General features: G+C 55.3%; 1 protein-coding gene across 1 annotated transcript in view; it reads left to right on the top strand.

The window, feature by feature from the left end:
* The window catches only part of WNT3 (Wnt family member 3), a 42796-nt gene that overhangs the window by 17007 nt on the left and 11061 nt on the right, over positions 1-14728 (top strand). The gene's annotated exons all lie outside the window — the stretch shown is intronic.

Consider the following 14728-nt stretch of genomic DNA (forward strand, 5'->3'; position numbering starts at 1 on the left):
TGCACAGTCAGGAAGTGCCATCGGGGACAATGAAACACCCAGTGCCCAGCCCACGTGTCCAGAGTGCAGTGCAAGAACCCCCTCAGAGGGAACAGGTGGAACAGGGCACTGGATCATGTCCTGAAAGTGCCAATTTTCTCCATTTGTTACAAGGGGAGCCTGGGAGATGAGCTCAGGGGGAGGTGACCAGAACAGGGACACCCAAAGGGGAGTTCCCTGAGCCCCTTCCAGTGTCAATGAGGCACTGATGTGGGTGGGTGACCTCCAGGCTCAAGCACTTCCCATGGAAAAATGGGAAGTGACCTCCTGAATGTGCCTGTGCTCTGCTGGCTGGAGGAGGAGCCAGCACACCCAGGGAGCAGAGTCTGCAGTAAAGCCTCCACCTCTGAGCACACAGCCCCACTCTGGGCCGCTGCTCACTGAAATGTGGTGGCACACAGCAATGATTTAGGTTGACAGGATCATCTGCTGCTCTCTTACCACGAGGAGCAGCCCCCTGACCACCGTGGTGGCCTCCACTGGACTCGCACCTCTATGTCCATGTCTTGCCCATCCTAGGGAGCCCCAAACAGGACATGGGATTCCACCTGTGGTCTCACAAGTGCCAAGCAGAGGGGGAAAATCACACCCCTTGATTTTCCAATCCTGCCAATGCAGCCTCAGGATGCAGTTGGCCTTTTCTTCCTGCATGGACACAACAGATTCCTGTTCCAGCTGTTGCCCATCAGGATCCTCAGGTCCTTTTCTGCAAAGTGAGCCAGGCCCCAGTCTGTCCTGCAGCATGGGGCTGTCCCAGCCCCGGCTCAAGGCCTTGATTTTGCTTTTCTTGAGGTTCATGGGGTTCATGGAGGGCCAGGCTGGATGGGACTTGGAGCCACCTGGTCCAGTGGAAGGTGTCCCTGCCCGTGTCAGGGGGCAGAACAAGATGATCTCAGTCCTTTCCAACCCAGGCCAGTCTGTGGTTCCATGATCCTCATTCTGCCTCTAAAGCGAGCTGCTGGCAGGGAGGGGAGGGGATTATCTCCTAATTACACTGTGATTGAAATTCCTGTGCTCAACTCATTTACCAACCAGCCAATATCTTGATCTTCCTTCTGTCTCTTCCTTCTGTGCTCCACGCAAGCCTCTGAATTTCATTATTTCTTTAACTATCAGGACTTTGAGACCCAACTTCATTTTCCAGCCACAACCAGACCACCTCTTGTGCTCCTTGGTGCCAGGTCCCTGCAAGAAGCAGCACACTCTTGAGAAACTGGGGTGATGTTGGCCACTGAGTCACTCTGTGTGACTGGAGAAAGACTTTTCTTTGTGCAACAAGGAACATTCCTGAGGATCTGGCATTTATTTTCTTTTAGTTAAGGCTCTCCTCATGCAAAAAAAAAAAAAAAAAAAAAAAAGCCACAGGGATTTAGCACAGGTTCCCTGCCAAGGGTGTAATTTTGTCCCAGTCCTTTCTCGATCGTTGTGCCCAGAGATCTCCATCTGCCTGTGAGCAATGAGTGTCAGCTTCTCTGACAGGAGAAAAAATACAAAAAATCCATGGATCCTCCTCAGATCTACACCAGAGCAGGGCTGTGCTGAGTTCCAGCACACACAGATGCCTGGACAGCTCTGACAGGAGCCAAGGCCATTCTCAGCCAGCACTCCTGGCTCCTCACGGGCTGTGTGAAACAAAAGGAGACAACCAAGGTCCTGATCTGAGACACCGAACCTCCTCAAAGGGCTTTGCCCAGCTGGGAAAAATCTGAAAGCAGGAGGGCAAGCAGAGTGTGCAGGGCAAGCTCCAGCTGGCATGGAGTGACAGGACAGGGGAACGGCTTGATCGGATTTTGGGAAGGAATTGTTCCCTGTGAGGGCAGTGAGGCCCTGGCACAGGATGCCCAGAGCAGCTGTGGCTGCCCCTGGATCCCTGGCAGTGTCCCAGGCCAGGCTGGACACTGGGGCTTGGAGCAGCCTGGGACAGTGGGAGGTGTCCCTGCCCATGGCAGGAGTGGGATGAGATGATCTTTAATGTTCCTTTCCAGCCCAAACCATCCTGTGATTCCATGATTCTCTAAAACAGCTCTGGGAAGGCCAAACCAGGGTTGTGTCTGCAGAGCAAATTCCTCTGGTAGGGATGGGGAACCGAGGGAGGCGAAGGGTGAGCAGAAAGGTCAAAAAATGACCCAGGTTTGGCCCAGGGACACTGAACTTGGAGTTCTGAGGATGACACTGGCCCACTCTGGGGTACAGGACGGCTCTGGGCCCTGGGTCAGAATTTGTTTCTGCTCCTGAGCCATCGGGACTCAAAACCCAGGAGAGACTGAAAAAGGTGCCAAGAAGATGGACAGGGCAGGGTAGAGGAGGGGACCAGCCCCAGCTGGGGGGGTTGGAGCAGCTCCCAGGGTTTTGGTGTTTGCAGACTCTGGACGTTTCTGCAGTGTGAGCTGCAGACAGAGCACGTGGGAAATGTTTAAAGCTGATTTCTTTACAAAGCTTGTTTGGGTCACAAAGGAGCAGAGAGAGCAGTAGGGGAAAAAAATCAGCAGGAGACAGAGGAACTTTCCCCAGTGCCTGTGGGTTCAAGGAACACTGCAGCACCATGAGCCATTGCACGGGAGGGGTCAGCACAGCCCATCTGGGAACCCTCTGTCTGTCCTCCATCCCTGCACGAGGGGCCCTGGGATCCCTGTGTGCTCTGCAGTCACCACGGTGTTGTTTGAAATTGCTGAGCTGCCTTAGGCTCATCAAGAGCAGAACTGCTGTGCCCTGCCATGGGCCCCACCTGGAGACCTCGGGCATTTCACCAAATGCTGCTGGAGGGCTTCAGCCTTGGTTAGAGAATATTGGTATGTTCAGGAATATTGATAATATTGATCCTCCCCTACACAACAGCTGGATCCCAGCTCCTGTGCCATCCTCCCCTGCTGCCTCTGCCAGTGCAGCACAACACCCTCTGAGTGGGCTCTCCCTCCTCATGGGCCCAGGGGACAGGAAAAAACTCCTCCTTGCAAAGCAGGGCTGTGTGAGCACCGAGTGCGATCCCTTCACCCCACGGGTGAGGAATTCATTTGTCCTGCCTCAAACAGCTCTTTTCAGAAAGGCACAGGCTGGATTTGAAGACACTCAGTGTTAGAGGATCTGCAACAAGTGTTGGGCATTGGTCCTTTGCTTTGAGATTTGAGGCTTTGCACTCCACTGCTCTGAATTCCCACTCACAGCCATTGTCCTGCCCTCTTCTGCTGGACAGAAAGTCTTAATCTTCCCCTTCTTCTCACTGTAACTAAATAATCTCTCAGAAGTCTTTCCAATAGACTGATCAAACTGTCAGCATAAGCCACTGCCTCGGCTCGCTGCTATTGCTCCTTTGTCCCCTTCCCATGTTTAACATCCCATTTACAACAAGGAGGAGGCTTAAACCACTCCAGTTCCTGCAGCATCCCGAGCTCCTGCCTGGGTGAGACAGCACAGCCTCAGCCAGAGCTCCATGAGGGAAACAGAAGGACAGAACCGTCCTGAACACGTCCATGAGGGAAGCTGTGGGCAAACCCCAGGGCTGAGTAACCCCATTTCATAAACACCACGCTGTCCTCCTGCCCCTTGGATGTCTCACTTGCCTTTGCTGGATGTGAAGGAGTGGCTGCATTCTCCTGGAGATGAGTGGCAGGGACTCAGCCTGCACCAGCTCCAGGGCTGTGACACGTCCTGTGTGCTCTGAGAGGTGACATTGTCCTGGCTGCTCTCAGAGGTGACATTTGTGCCCAGGCTGTGACGCTGCGGCCCTGAGAGGCTGCGCTCACACCCTCAGACACCTCAGCAGGGTGCTCTGGTGAGGTGGCCCCAGCTCTGTCAGCGTTTCCTGGGCTTTGCTCAGTGCCAGGGGGTCACAGTGGCTTTTTCTGGCTGGCAGCTCATCTCGGAGCTGGTCACTTCCCCCTCAGCTCATCCTGCCCCTGTGCTGGGGGAGAAGAGAGGTCCTGCCCTGGCCTGGGGGAGCCCAGACCACATGTACACCAGCAGGAGAGCATTCCTGAAGGACTTCATCCTCTGGCATCCTCCATTCCTCTTGCCCTTTCCATAGGGATTTCTGAGCTTCCCATGTCCCAAACACAGTTCCAGTACCAAGAGATGAACTCTGCAGTTCAGGTGCCCTCTGGGGGTTTTACATTTCTTCAGCCAAACTCAGCTGATTTGCACCCAGAAGGGATTTGATGCAGCAAGGTCAGGGTAACAATTCACCCTCTCAGGAGGGCTCACTGCTGCAGCTCCAGCTCTCCTCCCTTTGGTCCTCCCTGCCAAGCATTCCCCACCCACTCGCTGGAGTCAGGAACAGCACCTGGGTGCTCCATCCCTGGAAGTGTTCAAGGCCAGGCTGGATGGGGCCCTGGGTGACCAGGTCTGATGGGTGACATCCCTTCCCACGGCAGGAGGTGGGAACCAGATGATCTTTAAGGTGCCTTCCAAGCCAAACCATCCTGTGCTTCTGGGATCTCCTTGAATCAAAGGAAAAATCCCTTCCCAAATCATCAGAACTCTGACTCAGCAACCCCAAGCCCAGAGTCAGAGGCAGGGGAACACGTGGCTCTTGTGAGACAGCCTCTTTTATTTTCATTTATTGCAGCCCAGCTTCCCCCTGCACCGCAAAACCACACAATAATGTGTGAGATGTGGGTGATGGGTGATGGGTGGGGGTTCACTCACAGGAGAGCAGCTCATGCTGTGTCTCCAGGGCAAAAGGAGGTAAGGGAAAAAATGGAATAAAACAACAAGATTTGTTTCAGTTCACGTGGCAAAAATCTCACCACAGACGTTCTGGGGGTCAGTCCTTGGTCATCCTTCACCCAGTAAGGCCCATGGGCACTGCACTGTCCAGGACTCGAGGGCAGGTTCAGCTGACCTAATCTGAGAAGTCCTTCCCTAATTCTCTGTGGGGTCAGAGGAGCTTTTCTGGAAGGTGACACCTCCCTCTGCAATAACTCTGCAGGGAGCAGATTACCTGAGCCCCCTCGGTGCCTCCTTCTCTCCACCAGTGGCTCGGGAACTTTCTCTGGGTTACAGCACCTGGAGTTTAAAGCAGAGAAATGAACCCTGTCCCAGTGACAGGAGGACAGGAGCTCCCTTCAGCTCAGTGTCAGCTTGGGAGGAAAGAAAATCTGTGCTCTCTGAAACCGTGATGCACCCAACACGTCCTGGCACCCATTTCACCCCCCAGACAAACCTTCACCCGACAAAGACTCTTCTGCACCTGTTTACACTGGCAATATTTGCGTTTCCCTAAAATCTTCCACGTCAAAGAACTTCAGCTCCTCTGGTGGCACCGATCCCTCCCAGGGCCCGCAGACCTCGCTGTCCCTGCCAGGCAGGAGCAGCACTCAAACAGCAGCACTGGAATTCAGCCACACTCAGGTTAATTGAACCATTTGGCCGTTTCCGAGCTGGGTGTGGGTTTTCCATGGTCCTGAAGGAAGGAAGATGCTTCTCACAGGTGACAGGAGCCAACTGCAGCCCCTCGGAGCACACCAGGTGTGAACCTGTCTCTGCAGGCAGGCCAGAGTGGGGATCCTCAGTGTCCAACAGCAGCAGCCCCTGAGCGAGTGACCCTGGGGCTGTTGTCTCCAGGCTGGAATGCAGTTTGCTCCTTGCCTTGGCAGAGACCAGGGGGCACAGCAGGTGCTGACCCACGGATTGTGCCAGGATTATCTCAGAGTCATCCCCCAGCTCCTGTCTGTCTCTGCTGAGGGACAGGCGCTGCAGCCTCCACCCTTCTCCCCCTCCTCCTCAGTGCCAGGCTGCCAGAGGTGACAGTCGTGCCACCAAGGGTCAGGTGCTGCTCCTTCTGCCCCAAAATCAGAGCCCATTACCCCAAGTGACAGCAGTGCTGGTGGGAAGGGATCCTTAGGGTCTGTAGTCCAACCTCCCCTGGGGCAGAGACATCCCCAGCACCATCCCAGGGCAGCAGGGGCTGTGTCCAAGCTAAACTCCAATGGATGAGCCCCCCCTGCTTTGCTGGGCACCTGGAAAGGGAATTTTTCCTAATGCCCAACCTAAATTTCCGGGCTGCACTTCCAGTTGTTTCCCCTGTCATCTGGCACTCCTGGGAAGAGTTTGGCTCCACCACAGCTGGAACTGCCCCACAAGTGGCTGTGGGCTGTTGTTGGACCCCCTCAGCCTCCTTTCCTGCCCACTGACCCAGCCCAGCTCCTCCTCCTCTCCTGGGACCCCTCAGCCACCCAACCCCGAGCACAGCTCTTGGACAATGTCCCCTTCCTACACATCCCTCTGGATGCAGCATTCCCAATGACGTCCCTGGATGTCCTGACCCCACACTGACCCAGCCCCATGAGGTGATGTTGAGAGGCTTCAAACTGATCTGGGTTCAAACTCGGCACCTCCAGCCCCTTCACTCATAGGAGCTGTGAGTGAAGGTTGTGAGAGGAAACAAATGAGCCCCCCAAAATTCACATAATTTGATCAAAGGTGTAGGAAAGCTGTCAGTGGGGCAGGGCTGGGGCTGTCAGTGGGGCTGGGTTGGGGACACGCTGGGGAGGCTGCAGTGAGCCGTGCTCAGCACAGCCAGGTGGAGGGGGCACTTTCTGGGCAGCATCACACTGGCATGGAAAGCTGCTGGGTTTGGATTTGTGTGGATCAGGAATGGCTGTGGGACCAGAAACAGCAGCACATGTGCAGGGTTTAACCCTGGGAGAGCAGAGTCATTTTCACCACAGTGATGAACACGCTCCTTGCAGCCCCACACCTTCACCTCCTTTCCTGCATTTGCTCTTCTTCTAAACCCCAAAACTCCTCGAGCCTTTGAGGGAGAGCTCAGCCTCTCTCTGCTCAGGTGGATTTTAGGCACTGCCTGCTCTGGGACACAGCAGAGGGGGATCCCAGGGTGCTGAGCTCCGAGAATTCCGGGATCCCTTCCTGCCTCTTTCTGAGCACAGGGATTCCCACAGCACTTTCTGCTCTGCCCAGACCCCAGGGAATGGTTCTCCAAATCCAGGAGCCACACAGGCCACTGCTCGCCAAGGGCCAGCCCCAGATTTGGGGGTGATCTCGATGGAGATTCTGGAGTTAGTTCTTCTTACAGAAGATGGGTCCTGAACCTGAGAGAGGGAATGTGAGTGTGAACAGGAACCCTCACCCCACAGGCAGAGCAGACCAGCCTTCAGTGGGGAAAACCCCTGGCTCCCAAAGCCTCTGTGCTTGGCAGCAACTTCAGGAGACTGCCCTGCCCCAGAATTACTGTCCCACCCCAGGACATCTCCCTTGTCTGCCTGTCCTTGGCACAGGTGGGATTCAGCCAGGCTGCACTCACCTCTCACGTGCCCTGAGCTCATCCCAACCCAAATGTGCTCGGTGCTGGAGGGTCCTGGGGCTGCTCAACATGAGACTCAGTCCAGCAGATGGATTTGGGGGGGTTTTAGCACCCTCCTACCATGTGAGCAGCAGTGATTATCAGCAGCACTCAGGCCTTGGAGGTGGCAAAAGTGACACCAATTATTGGGCAGGTCACTGGGAGACTGAAAAAAACACATTTGGGGTTTGGACACAAAAATCTGCCCCAACCATCCACATGTGACTCCACTTTCAGTTGAGAAACCACCTGATGATACAAGCCCTGAACAAATGTTTGGGGTTTGAGTGATGCCTCTCCCCTGTGCCCCTCTTTGCCCCTAAGTTTCATTAAATCTGAAGGATCTGGGGGCATTTTCAAAGGGAACCAGGGAAACCCCATCCTACTGACAGCAGTGAGTTCTTCTAAAGGGCAGGAAGGAGATAAAGCACAACCAGGATGCTCCTCTTTAGCAGGATGAGCTGTCCTTATGCGTGTCCTTCAGCAATTTTTGTAAAGATTGATAGAGCAGAATGAGACATAAAATGATGTTAATATTCCCTGAGTGCAAACACTCACACTGAGCAGGGCAGCCTCCTCCCAACACTCACCTTGATGCTTCCACGAGCCTCACCCTGGATTTTCCCTGTTCTGGCTTTCCCTTTCTGCTGGATCACTGCACCCCTGAACCTCCTTCCCAGTCAGTCTCCCTGGGATTAGACCCTCAGAGTGAGCATAATCCATCCCTTGCCAGTCTGTCTACAGGGAGAGCCTCTTCCTGCCTCCCTCCACCCCTCCTTCCAATCCTCCATCCCTCCATCCCTCGTTGTCACTTCAGCTCCCTGTGGCAGTGTCTCTGCAGGACTCACACCCTGTGCCAGTGCCCAGACAGCAACAACCTGGGATGGGGCTTGTTGACCCACCAGGGAACAGGAGGGGGGTCCCCACCTCGGGGACATCAGGGGAGGTTGGTCTCTGCTCCCCGAGGGTGGCCTGGACAGTCCTGGCCTCGGCCCCAGCGGCGGAGCTGTGGGACCGTGAGCACTCCCCAGCTCAGGGCCTCTGGGACGGCCTCACTCCTTGATTTTTTCCAGCAGATCTGAGCAGACAATTCAGTGGGAGCTTTCCAGAAGGCCCCACAGCACCGTGGGCAGCTGCAAACGCCCCAGCTGAGGGTGGCAGGGCAACCTGCCTGCCCCGACTCGGCCCCTCTGCAGTGGGCCCGGCACCGAGCCCCCGCAGCCAGGCACACCCTGGGGCTGATCCCAGAGATCCCACACCCCAGCTCCCTTTGCTGCCCTCCCCAGTCCTGATCTCTTCTTATCTGCTTGCCCTGCCAGGCTCAGGTGACCTTGAGGCAATTTTTGTGACACTGGCATTGCTCACAAACCCCCTTTTCCCACCCATTACACACAGCTCCCCTTCCCAAGATGTGGTGGTCACTCCCAGCACCCAGCCCAGGCTGCAGAGCGAGTTTGTCCTCCTCTGTCCCCAGCAGCAGACCCCAGGGCTGGGCTGGTGTCCTGCAGCCCAGGCTCTCCCAGCTCCAGCTGCCCACGGAACATCAGCAGGTGACGAGTCACTGCTGCCTCTCTGGGACCTGACAGTTCTCCAGCACCCAAACCCCCACCTCTGGCAGAAGACATTTCATTGTTTGACACCATTCCCAGGCCAGCCGGTGCGTGGGGAGGATGGGAAGCACTCACAGCCAGCCCAGGAGAGCCCAGCATGGATCAACTGCAGCACCAACTCGCTCACGTCCTGCAGGATCCTCAGAGAGCTCCTAAAAATTCCTTCCTGAGTGACACAGTCCTGCACTGCCCCAATCTGAGAGCCCCTGACCCAGTGCCCCTCCCCAGGGGTTCCTCTGGTCGTGCTCCATCCCATGTTAGAGTGGCTTTGCTGCTCTTTGTGCCTCTGCACCTGCAGTGCAGGGGGGGACAGGTAACAGGGACAGAGATGCTCCCTCGGGAACAGGCAGAGCATTTGGGAGGCTGCCAACATGAAAAGAATCTTGGTTTTACTAAGAACTGCGTGCAGATAAGGGGCTCTGCCTTGGTGCAGATTTAGCCTGGGCTGTGTTTCAGTCGCTGTTCAACATCACTGTTGATTGGAGGCTGAAATAAAACAGCACCAGCCCCTGCCTCTAATTCCTCAGGCCTGGAGCTGCCTCTCTTCAGCTCTCCTTTGTAACATCCATTTTTTAGCAACTCCTGGGCCATCATCACTCTGCTACCTCAGAGCAAAAGCACCAGAGGGGCATCAGTAGCACCCCTCCCTCCTCTGGGACTGCAGGCAGGGCACGAATGTCCGGCCCTTGTGTTCTGCTCAGGGCATCATCGCATCAAGTGCTTGCTCCTTGTTTCCTTCTGGAAATAACCAACATTCCTCTGCAAATGGAGCAAGGTTGCCAAATTTCTGACACAGCTGGTGCTGTGTGCCCCTGAACAACACGGGCCAACCATCCCTGGTCGTGGCAGGATCCTGGGAATCTCTCCCTGTGGCACTGGAGAGGCACCACCATGTGCAGGGACAATAAACCAAAACCATCCAGGACCCAGAGGAATTTAAATACCCTGAGCTGAGAGAGCTCTCAGAGTGATGACTGAACTATTTCCAAGCAGCCACAGGTTTGGGAGTGATTTCTAGATGGACTTTTGCCTTTTAAAAGGATTCTGCCCCTTATGGTGACAACATTAAGTGAGAATTTTAATGGGACAGAATCTGGCCTTGTGGGTGCTGAATGTTGTTCAGATCATACAATTCACAGACACTCTTAACGAGGTCATTCTCAAACACAGCAGCTGCAGAAAGAGCTCTCTGGCTCAAGGGGTCACACTGGAGTGTAAAATCTATGGAGACCTTCCAGGACAGTTAAACATCAAAACCCCACATCCCATTCCTGCCCTGGGGCTCACCCTTGGCTGCGGCATCGGCCTCCAATGCTCAGGCAGCTGAACCTCCTTTTAAAAAATGCATTTCCAGTCTGTTTTATTGCCCCCCAAGGACTGCAGGGTTGGGTGGGGAGTCTGTGGTGACACAAGTGCCACCTCTATGGAAAAGCTCAAACCTCCAGACACGCTCAGAGGGTGATTCCTGAGTGAAAAGCTGGTTTCCAGTCCCTCTCCTCATTGGAATTCTGTCATGTTTTGTCTGTTCTCCACATTCAGTCAGGACCTGGCATTTCCCCACTCAGATGTGAGCATCTGTTGCATGCTTTGACTTGCAAAACTTTTCCTGCTGCCGCTCTTGATCTTTGGGCAAACCCAAGAGTTTGTGTGTTCCTCTGCTCACGAAGGGCTGCACTCAGCACAGTGCCAGAGCTAAAACTGGTGAATATTACAGCAGCTGTGAGACAGAGAAAGAGCCTGGATGGAAACTGCTGCTCCCACCACGGTGTCCCCAGGCCAGCACTGCCAGGAGGCACCAGTGCCACTGCTTGAAGCACAAACATTGACCAGAATTGGAAAACACCAAATACATCTCAAACTGTACAATAAAAGCCCCTCCAGGCAGAGACAGGTTTTCCCAAAGGCAGCAGGTGGCAAACAAGGTCCCAGCTGTGAGCAGGTTTTTTTCCTGCTGGTTCCCAACTTTCCCAGTGCTTTATAAGAAGCTCAGGGATCAATCTGAGGCATTGATCAATGTTAGGGAGCCAAGCAGGACAATGTTTGCCTTGTAACTTTGTGCTCCAGGGACCTGAGCTGCTGTGGGAGGAAACACCTCCTGTCCAGAGCAGCTGTGGCTGCCCTGGATCCCTGGCAGTGTCCAAGGCCAGGCTGGACAGGACTTGGAGCACCCTGGGATAGTGGGAGGTATCCCTGCCCACAGCAGGGGGTGGAGCTGGATGGGCTTTAAGGTCCCTCCAGCCCAAACCATGCTGGGATTCTGTGATCGTGGTTTCCAAGAGCTTCACTGGAGTTCCTGGGAGCCCTGGAGGAGCTGCTGGCTGTGGCTCTGGAAGAATTGGGGAAGAGCAGGAGCCACCATGACCAGCAGCATCCTCTCTGCAACACTCATGGCCGTGAATCTCCAAGTGTGCTGGAGGCTCTGGCAAGGAAAATGTAAAATCATTCTAACACCTTTGTCAGGGCAGGTGGCACAGAGGGGCCCAGGATCCCTGTAGCTTGTCTGCTTTTACGTGGGAGATCCCTCAGGAGTGGCAAGGGAGAGCTGCAGTGCAGGGAGTGCTCCATGGGATGGGATGTGCCCTTGGTGACAGAGCCCGGCAGCCCAGAGCCTTCCTGCCACAGGGCTGGGGCTGTCCTGCTGTGGGGAGGTTCTTCAAATTCATCTGCTTCCAGCTGCTGGGTTCAGAGCCAGAAAACCTTCCCAGAGCAGCACATCCCAGAAAGGTTCTCCCTGCATTTCGAGTAAAAGCTGCAGCACCGAGCTCAGGTGCTGTCCCACGCTGGAGCTCACGGAGGCTGTTCCACACTCCTCACACAAATGTCAATATTGTCCAGGGCTGAGCACATTCCTGTCCATCTCCAGGACTCCAAGAGCTCCCAGGCCTCATTAAAGACAGCAGCAGGTTATGGGGTTGCAGAAGAAAGAGAAGGGGTGACCCCACTGGGATGCAGGACTCCCTCCTGGCCCTCATCTTTTGTCCTGGAACTGGAGTGTGAAGCTCGTGTGAGCACACCCCGAGGGCCAGCCCTCACCACGCCCTGCACACACAGCAGAGACCGGACACACACCTTCCCAAGGAGCTGCTGTCCTGGAGGGCAGCGGCCGAGCAGGGCATCACCCCAGGGGGGTTTGGAGCCCTGCTCCATGCAGGAGCAGCTCACCAGGGTTTGTCTTTGGCTGGTAAATCCCAACCCGTGGCACACAGCGAGTCCAGTCCTGAGTGCCCTGAGCACTGCAGCCTCCAGGGAGGGAAGAAGAAATGTCCCAGAACCTTTTGAGCTCCCTGGCAGGAAACCTGCCCTAAATGCTGCTTTTCACATGTCCAGGAACAGTTCTGATCTGGCCAAATCCTGCTGTTTCCACACACTGCTGGGTCCAATCCCTCTGGGTACAAGGTGGCCAAATGGAAGATGAGTTTCTGGCCAGCTCTGCACGGAGGATAAAGATGGGCGTGGGCACAGCTCCTTCCACGCTGAGGAACAGGAGACAGAGTGACCTCTGCAAAGATGGAAGGATGCACCCACGAGCAGCCACGGACAGAGGAGCTGCACGAGACCATCACTGCCAGGGCTTCGAGAGCTCATCCCAGACCATGGGAGCCACAGAGAGTCGCTCACAGCTGCTGGAGCCACGGCCCTGCTGGGTCTGGCACCATCGGGGGGAACGAGAGGAGTCCCTGGCCTGAGAGAGTGTCAGGACTCCTGAGAGACTTTCGGGATCAAGCAGAGGAAGAGCAAAGGGATTTCCCGTGCGACTGCCACAGGCTCTCCTGCTCCTCGTGCCGTGCTCTGCTCTCCCACACACACGAAGCCAACCCTTCTGTGCACATCTGTCCCCTCACACGATGGGAGCCAGAGCAATGTGGGCTCAGGCAGCCAGGACGGGCACTGAGAGCAAGAGAGAGAAGTGTGGGCTCTGTCACCCCTGCAGGTGCCAGCCTTGGAGTTGTGGTTTTGCCTTAAAAATTGTCCTTGTCCTCCCTCTCTCTCAAATTCACCCTGTGACACTTCCTCCCCTGATGTGTTTCCTTCATCCCCATGAACTCTCGTGATTGAGATTTAACTCCTGTGATTGAGATTTTAGATTGAACATCGTATGTAAGACACAAGATTTGGGATCCCAGATCTGGATTTCAAAGAGGTTTGGTTTCATCTTCACATCTCAGCCACTCTACAGGGAAACCACTGGCCCATGGGACCCCTCAGCCTCAGCTCCTGCCCCCTGTGTCTTCCCAGCGCTCCTGGGGAGATCCGGATGATGGGACAGGAGGAATGAAGTTTTTATGACTGTCTAAGTTGCAGTGGGGAGATCACAGGTTCACTGACATGAGAAGGGAAATGAAAATGAGGTGCTGGCTGGAGAGGAGGTGCTGCCTGTTCCCTGCATCACTGGGGGCAGAGGCTGTTCTTGGAGCTCACCACCCATCCCAGCAGCACTGAGCTCCCCATCCCATGGGACTGGGAGGAGCTGGAAGCGCAGAGCAGCTCTGGGAGCCAGTCCCAGTGCACTGCTCGTTGTGCTGCTCCCTCCCAGCCACATCTGGCTGCCCCTCTGTGACCCATCAAGGGTGGGAGATGTGGAGCCCAAACATTGCCTGAAGCCTCAGGCAGGTGCTCCAGAGGGCAGAGAGGGGCAGGAGAAACAGGGAGCAGGAACTGTGGCAGAAGACAGCACTGGGGCAGGAGTGGGAGTCAGGTCCTCTCATCCAGCAGATACATTTCTGCTGAGCAGGCACCCTGGGATTCCCTTTACATCCTTAAAACCGTTAGTGGGTAATTAAATCAACCAGCTGGTGCCAGCTCAGCACCCAGCCTGAGACTCCAGGCTGGAAGAGCAGCTCAGGGTAAGGACAGTCCCCCACAAAGCCATGGCCTCTGTCCTTGGAGGAGTTCAAATTGTGGAAGGACAAGGCCCTGAGAAACCAAATGTAACCTGGAAACTGGCCCTGCTCTGAGCCCTCCTGAGGGCTCTCCCAGCCTGGAAACGACAAATGATTGTTTTATTCCCACACAGTCTCCAGGTGCTTGAGGGAGAAACAGAAATGCAGTGGCAGGAGTGGTTGGTACCACAGGTGGTTGGGATGTGCTGCAATGGACAGACAGGAATGTGATAAACTCCAACCAAGGGGAAAAACCACCCGGGGAAGAAACAACCCTGGGCACCTGTGAAGGCCGGGGGCAAAGCAGCAAAGAGTGTGGAGCAAGACCTGGGCGTGCTGCTGGACCAAAACCTGAGTGTGGAGCAGCCGTGGGACACAGAGTGACCAGGGCTGCCCGAGGGACAGCAGGGAGGGAGGAGATCCTTCTCCACTGCTGGGGCCTCAGCTCAACTCCTCTCTCCACCTGTGGACTCGCAGTACAAGAGAAACTGAATCAAAGGATCACAGAATCTCCTGAGTTGGAAGGGACCCAACAAGGATCATCCAGGCCAGCTCCTGGCCCTGCTCACGACACCCCAACAATCCCACCATGGGCCTGAGAGTGGATTAAGTCCAAACTCTTTCTTACGTGCCCCCAGTGGTACCTGCAGTGTGAGGTCTGTGCTCTGAGTTCATGATGGTCACTCTGGCACGGAACTGCTGCTCACACGTCTGAGCCCCCTCTGCAGGGGCAGCTCTGGCTGGGCTGGAGCCTGGGCCAGGCTGTCCCTGCTCCTGTGCAATGTGTCTCAGGGTCTCAGGTGTCTCAGTGCTTCTTTAAGCTCTGTGTCTTCACCCTTCAGTGACAATTTCTGGCCAAATAAGCAGTTTGACCCACTGTTCCCACGATTTGATGCTGGGCA

This window comes from Corvus moneduloides, chromosome 26 (assembly GCF_009650955.1).
Source record: "Corvus moneduloides isolate bCorMon1 chromosome 26, bCorMon1.pri, whole genome shotgun sequence".
In the NCBI taxonomy this organism is placed as follows: domain Eukaryota; kingdom Metazoa; phylum Chordata; class Aves; order Passeriformes; family Corvidae; genus Corvus; species Corvus moneduloides.